This window comes from Perna viridis, chromosome 11 (genome assembly GCF_037379345.1).
Source record: "Perna viridis isolate PV_CMFRI_1.1 ecotype Kerala chromosome 11, ASM3737934v1, whole genome shotgun sequence".
NCBI classification, from domain to species: Eukaryota; Metazoa; Mollusca; class Bivalvia; order Mytilida; family Mytilidae; genus Perna; species Perna viridis.
This window is the reverse complement of record NC_142455.1, coordinates 29981985-29991540: the sequence shown is the minus strand read 5'-3', so window position 1 is coordinate 29991540 and position 9556 is coordinate 29981985.

Below are 9556 nucleotides of genomic sequence, written 5' to 3'. Positions count from 1 at the left end.
CCTATTTTTTGTAATATAGTAGGCACATATTTAAACGAGTACACAGGTTTGGTCTGTGAATTAAAAAAGACTATTTCAGTACAAACGAATCAATCTGTCCATTGCTTATAAAAGTACAACTACTTTGTAGAAATGAAAAATTGACCCATATATGGCAATATGTAGAAAAATACTTAATGTATCCTACCAGCTTATTGGTTATTACTATAAATTGTTTTGTTGTTTTAAATATTTTTTTTGTAATGCATTTTCTGATTGGTTGTTGCCTCTGAAAACTATTTTTTTATAATCGGATGTGTTACTCCTATATCAATATTGTCGATAAGTGTTCAGTCAGGTACTCAAGTAATAGTTATCTTTTGAATGATAATATTCACTGATTACAATTTATTTTCGAGTATATCAATCAAATGAGCACCTCTTTGTCATGCAATTTGTAACACTTTATTCCTCATAAACGGGCTTACTCGCGCTGATGTATCATCACATTTTTTTTCATGCGAAATTAGTGAAAATAAATCAGTTTATTGTAAGTTGTGCTCGCATAACCAAGAGTAATCAACAGAACCAAGATTCCTGCAGAAATCCAAAAGAACAAAATCCAAGGATAAAGATCAGATACGGAAAACACAGACATACACCAACCACAATAACACTTACAAAGAACATAAGTAAATGAAGAACTCGGACTTCACCAAAAACTGGGGGTATGAATTAAGTGCACCGTAGGATTACCGTTGTCTGCTTTTCTAGAAACATACGTAGAGTTGCTCATAGAATTTCAAGTTTTGGGTAGACTAATAAGAAACAATATACACTTGTCCATATAGCTTTTAACCGTCCATGTTAACTGTCAAATGCTTTTTTACGAAATTAATAAACGATTCTGATAAAGTTTTTCCGACGCAGTCGGCATATTTTCGAATTTGCCCTTTAAAACGCTACACCATGGTAAAGATAGCGACCTGAAGAGAATCGTCATTTATGACTGGATAAAAATGATTTATTTTGATGCGTTCGATTTCTTACTTTATTTACTTTTGTCAATATTTCCTCCTCTTTATTTCTCATATAATGTTACTTTACGGCATTAAGAAATTTTCTTAAAACCTAAAATTAATTCAAAATATGATTATGATACAAGAAATGTAAATTTTAAATCGATATTACTTAAGTAACGTGATTATAAACTGTAATTTTCACTGCATATATAAACGCACCGTACAGATTGATATTTTCCCGGGCTTATTCTGCAAACAGCATACAGGCAAGCCGAAAACAGGAATTACGTAAACAAATTGTAGGTGAATAAATATGGGAGTGTTTAGTGGTCACTTCACCAGGGACAAATTGTATCAAACTTTGCAGGGTTCCAATGCATTGCAATTGATTTGTATGCTCTACTAACGATCTTAAATATTACTACCCACAAACTGACAAAATCCAAATTCCTGATCATGTATTTGCTCCAGATTTCTTGGATAGGATCGATTCTGACAAACATTCTCTCTGTAAAGAAATTATAGGTCATACAAGTTACCCAACACCGAGTTATTTAGGTCAATGGGAATTGCTAGCATTATGGTTCACGAGTTATGCTTATAAGAAACATAGCAACTGACCATGGTTTGATTAATGGAGCCTCAGGATTTGTTCAACATATACAGTTTCAAAATGGTTTTCCTATCAGAATATTAGTTCATTTTGATGATTCTACTATTGGAAGAATTTTTCACAATGATGAATGATGAATATGATCAATATCATTGAACAAATTTCCAAAGAGTATTACTATAAGGGTCGCTCTTTGAAAAGAATACAATTCCCCTTCTCCAAGCTTGGGCTTGCACAATTCATAAAGTGCAAGGTATAAACTGTGATAAAACAGTTCTTGGCAATGTTTACCGGAGGGCACTTATATGTTGCATTGTCAATGGTTTGATCATTGGAAGGTCTTGCAATTACATCTCTAGACCCTACAAAAATTAAAGTTCCTTGGAAGTTGTTAACTTTTCAGGAAGTATGTCTTTGCAGAAAAAAATTACCATGATTGAATTTCCTTATTTTTTCTACGCTACATGTATTTTAAGCTACATACTACATGTATATGTACACTGACCACATTGCATCAATTGTTTGAATTGTTTGAATCAGTTAATATGAAAAACTCTTATTGAAAATTATACGAGATACTTCTTTTTGAAATGTGAATGATTGATAAAATATTGTATAACTTGTGATCAATTGAGTTTTTTTCTATAATCTATAAACAAGTTTATGACTAACCACATGATTATTTTAATTTCTGTGATTTTGCTTTTCTTATTCAAGAGTACCCCCTCTTGTTGACTTTGGAAAGCAAATGGGCTAATTGGGAACTGAAAGAGCTGGTTAAACTATGATTTTGAAATAGTTTTGATATAAACAAAAAGCCTATATTCTGAGGTACATTTACATGTACATATAAATTAAGGACATCAAAATCACTGACTGTCTTTATGACTTGCTTTGTTAAGACATGCCGCGTTTACGCATCATTTCAAGTCTTATGCACATAAAATTTATAATGTCTAAAGACAATTAGCAAACATGTATTTAATTTGAAATGAATACGAGTTCAATTAGAATTGAATAGAAATTCAATTCAAATAATGTGTCCATGTAAACGCAGGAGTGATTAATTTTAAAAAAAATACAACTTCATAAAATCAATTATTGAGTGATCTTTGCTTTGAAAAATCAATCATTTAGGAATCTTTACTTTGAAAATGAACTATTGAGGAAGTAGGCATCCGTCGTCGTTCATGTGGAGCTCAGAGTTGTCGTAGCTCTAATTACAAAAGTTTACTTTGATAAGAATATGATTGTTTAAACAATACATTGTACATTTGGTGATTCAATTTTAAAATATTCTAATTTTTATACTGAAAACACTCTTATTAAATTATTACACAAGACATCAACTATCATTATTTCTCTTTATACCCCTTGAAAATGAAGTTACGGGGTATATAGTTTTCAGTTTGTCTATCTGTCACAACTTGGATTGTCCGTAACTCCTCTTACATTTCATGGTGGATTCTTTTGAAACTTCGTATGTTGTTATATCACCATGTAATGATGTGCATATGGTAAGGAGTTTGATTTGGAGCATTCTTCAACATTTGTGGCCATTTGAATTTTGGCGTTGTTTTATTTACTCATTGAGTTTAAATATGTTACCATAACTACTTCTACATTTCATCCTTGATTTTTTTAAACCTGCTAAACTGTTAGATCACCATATTGGGATGGACATATTATCAGGAATTACTATGCTGACAAATATTTGAAATTTGTTACTGTTGGTAGACATGTGCAACAAAGGCGGGAGTTATTCCAGTCCCCTTAGGAACAGTTCTAGTTTAAATATAGTGACTCATACAGTAACATATGATTTAAAAAAGCATTACATAATCATAAAAATATGTTTTTATACTAAACAGATAATTATAATTGCACCTTTTGTGTCTCAATTGTTTGTTAGAAATGCTGCATTCACACATGATTTCAAATTTAATTCAAGTCATTTGATGCAGAATTACTCTATTGCCCATTGAAATCTCCATTTAAAGTGAATTATTCAAATGTATAAAAAATGCATAACTGATGTTATTTGAGTGTATGCATAAGTTAGTCAATTTTGAATTAATAATGTCTGAGTGCAGTAGGGTTAATTTTAAAAGATTTACTCTTTAAAAACTAATTGATGAAGAAATCATCTTCCATGTAGGTTTCTATTGTCAGTTTGGAGTTATTCATGTAGCTCTAATTACAAAAGTTTACTTTGATAGAACATGATTATTTAAACATTACAATTTACATTTAGTGATCCGCTTTCTAATTATTCTTCATTTCAAAGCTAATTCTATTATCATAGTTGCAATATTTATTCACACATGTTAATCTGATTATTTAAATTAAAACCCAGACATATTTTCAATGGAAACTTCCCGTGAATGGATAAGGACAACAAAACCACTTAGAGGGCTAGTTTTCTAAGCTGAAGCACCTAGGTAATATTCAAATGCATGTGATAAGAAGATGGTTGTAGTGGAAGCAGTTGTAAGTCATAGCACAGGATTTATGAAATTTTCACTGTACAATCGAATGTCATTCCCTTTCATGGAGAAATTCCTTGATGCTCTTAAACGTACATGGGAAACGAAAGAAAATTGATGCTACTTCTGAAAGCAAGATAATAATAATTCCAGAGGTCAAAGTTCCAGAGGAACTGAAAGTTGCAGCTGAAGCAGGTATGCTTGTTACTGGCAAAACATGAGCAAAGATCGTCAAAATTGTTGACCTGATGACAGAACCAGAGGGAACAGTATTTATAATTATTGGCAAAGTAGTGGAAATAAGTATTAGTTGAATTGCTTAAATATAAACATACATGCAGCTTAATGATTTAATTAGTTATGTTACCCTTAATTTGATTGATTGATTGGTTGTTATGGAGTAAAAATACAGTGTACAATGTAACTAATATTGTGACATCACCAATGTATTAATACAGAACTTCTTCATTTCATAGAGTCTAATCTTCTTGTTGTTAATACAAAAAAAATGCTACTTCTTTATTAAATACATTAAAAGAAATGTGTTCAATATGTCATTGCTACAAGATTGATGTCATCACTACAGAAGTTTTATGGTCGTCATCATGAACTCGTGGAGCGTTATGGTGTATCCATCAGCACCATGAAAACTGATGTATTCAACGGGTCATAGTTTTCCTTTCTTCGTTTGTCTACCCCGGACTTGACTTTTTATGAGCAACTCGGCGGGTGTTTCTAGAAAAGCAGAGGACGCTTACCCTACCGGTGCACCTGGTCCATGCTCCCAGTTTTTTAGTGGAGTCTGAGTTGCTCATTTGCTTTTGTTACTTTGTATGTATGATTTTAGTTACTTTATGTTCTTTGTTGTGAATGTCTGTTTTCCATGTCTGGTCTTTGTGCCTGGATTACATTCTTTTGATTACCGCTATAACCTTGGTTCCCTTGATTACTCTTGACCTTGATGTTTTTTTTAGGATTCCCTGTTTATCACCGAAGGCATGTTATTTAAATGCTAATTTCCCTTAAAAAGATTTGTTTACATAAAATTTATAGCTGAAAAGGCAGATTTTGATTAAGGCAAAGCTGATTTTCATACTGAACTATCCTATGGAATACGTGGGAGACGATATTTCATACATATTGAAATTGTTGCATTTTGGGAGACAATGCGTCTGTACAATCAGGCTGCCTGTGTGAATAAATGATACTGAGAATAAATGATACAATGTCATTTTGAAGATGTTCAAAGTAATGATGAATTTTATTCCAACTCAAAAATTTGTTTCTTCTGCACAAGCGGCTTTACTAAAAAAAACGGGCCACGCCCACGAACGACATGGACTTGTGGAAGATATATTGTGATACTTATCGTAAAGCATACATCATATTGCTATACATATCGTTTGGGAAACAATTTTACACCCCTACCATGGACAGTAAAAAACCTCAAAAATTTCTAGTACGCTGATTTACGACTTCCATCCTATTTTAATATTACAACCACAATCAATTTATAAAAAATGTTTACCTATATTTTATTTACATAAGTGAATTTTATAGTAATGACAGTAAATTAGAAAAAATTAGAAAAAAATTAATTGAGATCAAATCTGTTACCTTAAGCTCCTTCAATCAATCACATTAAGTTTTTTTGTCAGTAAATCCTTATGTTTGTGTTTTATACGCGTCAATTTTGTATCCACACTTGCCCCAAATGGTCAGTGTTCAACATTCTTTAGTTGTATTATACTGCATTTAGTAAAGCTTTTATTAAGAAGTATATGATTGTATTTAACTAATCTTTCGACACACTCAGTGGGAACACTGGAATAAATGAAATCATCTATTCGCTTTGTATACTCGTTCGTCCCGCAATAGAGGAATATACATGTAATAAGTATTATGTAAATGTATCACAATGAAACCACCTTAACCTAAATGACCTTGACTTATGATCAAAAACTCATTTCAGGGAAGACATATGTTAGTTTGCAAAAACAGTTTAGTTCCTTCTATATATGAAAAAAAATAAAAAATCCAAAATCTTTCTGACAGAACCACAGTGTTTAAACCATCAAAAATAAACATCAAACTAAACTTTGTACAATATTTTCTGCACAAGACAGTTTTTACTTGACCATAAGAAAGTGTCCTTTGTAAATCATCCTACCTGCAAGTACAATAAACTAAATATGAGTTTTGAGAAATGAAAATTTCAAGAGCACTAGCTGAATACCAAAATCATGGTCACCGTTTTTTTTTTTTTTTTTTTTTTTTTTTTTTTTCACTGTACTAATAGTTGTAAAGTTCAGAAAAGTTTCAAGGGCAGAACAAAATTATTGTTTCCTATTACCAGCCATAAAAATGAGTGGATCAGTCAAAAAAGATGTTTTTTTTCTGAAAAGATTTTAGTCATTTTTATGCATGAAGTCTACCCTGTTGATTGTTTTAACACCTACGATTTTCATGAAAACTACCACAGAATGTCTCACCTAGTTAAATAGCTTTACATAGTTGAAACGCGTGCAAAAAACTACATGTGAAGATGGTCTAACTGCTGCAAGTCATGACAGGATGATATGTGGTTAGTGGTTATATATTGTGTAATAACCAAGAATGACTAAGGTTAATTGTTCGTTGAAGGTCCATATCTCAGAAACTATAATTAAGTAATAGAAAAATACTATTTGGTCACTGGTTAAGACGTAACTATCCACGATAAAATAAATTTGTCACTTTGGCTTACATGTAAATCTGAATGCAAGGATGAAATTAAATAACCAGGTGTGAAGATTATTTCCAATTGTCGTGTGTGACTACTCCATTTCTTTATTTTCTATTGTCTAAACAGATATTAAACACACTTGTAGTCCATATATTAGTTACACTCTTTTGGTATGTTTTCAGATTATGCCATCTGACCTCATGAAAGATATAAGTACAACAAGTGACCAGAATTTCGAAAACGCAGAGATAATTGGAATATCTTCCCTGAGTACATACAAATCTTGTAAAAGTAAAAGATAATACACGAAAAAAACTAGTCAGTAATAAATGTCCAACTTGCAACTTGAAGGAAGATAGTGGAGATGCCACAACATATGTTGTGCGTAATGTACTTATCATCCAGAATGATAATTACAAGGAGCTAACTATTATCAGTCCCCAAGTTCAGGAGCTCCTGGAAAAACCAATAACCCCAACAAAAGAAGTGATTGAGGCATATCTACTTAATGTTATTCCTCTATAAATTAACATTATAGAAAGTCCAAAAGAAAGACAACATAGTGTCAAAAGTCGGAAGAATTTTGACTAATTATTTGATCAAGTAGTTGAAATGTAATCTACCAGTATAATAATAATAGGTCGATAATAGGTCCCTGTCACCTCTAGCATAGGTATGGTGGGATACCTTATATTTGATTTGATGTGTCTTCTGTCCCCTGATAGCTTCAGGATCACAAACTGAGGATATGTACATGTTTATTGCCGAAAATATTAATTAAGTCCATTTTGAAGTCTTTTGGATAAGTTGTTAGCAGTTTTGACCCATTGAAACTGTAAATTAAAGAAATTAGTAAGGAATCATATTTTTCAATTAAATACCTATCATATTTATATATTTCAGTAAACATTTTTGGTTAAGATGTTGAATTTTTTATTTGCCTCATAAAGTTAGTGGAACTATTGGAGTACCCCTGCACCTAGGTCCACATTAAAATTTATATCTCAGTAACTAAATATGGTACAGTCAGCAAAGTTAGTGTACAGATGCATCTTGGATTGACTCGGCGTCCCGGCAAAATTTGGTTGTTGTACATGTAACTTCCTTTACCCGCTTGAATACTTTATTTTGAAGTTTTGTCGTAATTCACATCTCAGCAACTATACATGGTGGTATCACCTAGCCTTGCATAATTCTAAGTCTTGATTGATACATGTAAGTCAGCAACCTGGCAAAATTTAAGTCATTTGAAGGTCATTTTGACCTTTATTTTTTTGCTTCATTGACTAACATTCAAGTTTATATCATATCGCAGCAACTATACATGCTATGATCATCCAACAATGTACATGTATGCTCCTGGGTAGGTTGATCAATGTCGTGGCCAATTTTAGTCAGTTTGTCATGTATTTCTGCTTCATTGCATTAATGTTAAATTCATTTTTTTTTTGCCTAAATTTATATAACTAATGCATGGTAAGATAATGTAACCTTACACATGCAGTCATGTTGGTAGGTCAGTATCCTGACAAAATTAGGACCTACATTGATATCACATTCAGTGACTTGATTATTTTACATTGCTCGTTTGGAGGCAATCAGATATTAAAAATTATTACTTAAAATGTATTGCCCAGTGTCAAGTCTTGTACCTTTGAGAATAAATATACACTTATAATGACCAAATGCAGAAAGAATTGGAAAAGGAATGCAACAGATATCCAGTAAAGGCAGAAGTATATACTAGTATTCTCCTAGTATGTGAGATTCAATGAGCATGTTAAAAACCCCACTGCGTTTCAGCTATTGAAAATCTAAATATCATGAGAAAAGAGCAGTTTCTGTTTCAATTATTTTAAATCAATACTCATTTATTTTTATCCACTTGTAAACAAATTTGAGAGAACAAATTGGAGTGCTTCTGTTTATCCATCTCTCTATCCATCAATTCATCAACTTTAAGATTTCTTGAGGACACTCTAGAATTAACAAATTATCAATTACTCGACCAAATTTGACACAGGGTTACAATTTAATATTATATGGATGCCTGTTGGGTTTCAGGGTCAAAGATCAACCTTATTTGTCTATATTTTCATTGAGAAACACCTTTGCATTTCACTTGGATGTTCTAGAATGAACATTTATCAACGAATTTTGATCAAATTTAGTATACAGTTCGTCTTTACCAATATCTAAAATCCTTATGAATTTATAAGTTCAAGGTCAGCCGGTTAGAATTCAACTAATATTCACTTTTACATTTGTTGTGGACGATCTAGAATCAACAATGAAATTTGATCAAACTTGGTTTATAGTTAGTCTATCAATATCTAGAACTCTACTGAATATTACGGTCAAAGTCACCTTGTAAAATTTTCACTACAAAATCATATTACCATATTTGTGTATGCACTGGAGTAACATTTAATTGTTCATGAATTTTGACCAAACTTGGTGGACGACCTAGAATCAACATTTATAAGTTTTCATCCAACTTGATATATTGTAAGTCTTTGTCAATATCTTGATTTCTATAAATGTTAATGTAATAGGTCTAAAGGTACGTTAAAGGACACATAGCTAAGTTTCCACGCCTAAACATTATTGGTCATAGAAATTTATATACTCTTGTCCTTGATTAATACACTCGGAAATTACCTTGCAGAAAGCTATGAGCAATGTCTTTCAATGGATTTTGACCAAGTAACAATCTGGGAAAATCAGAAGT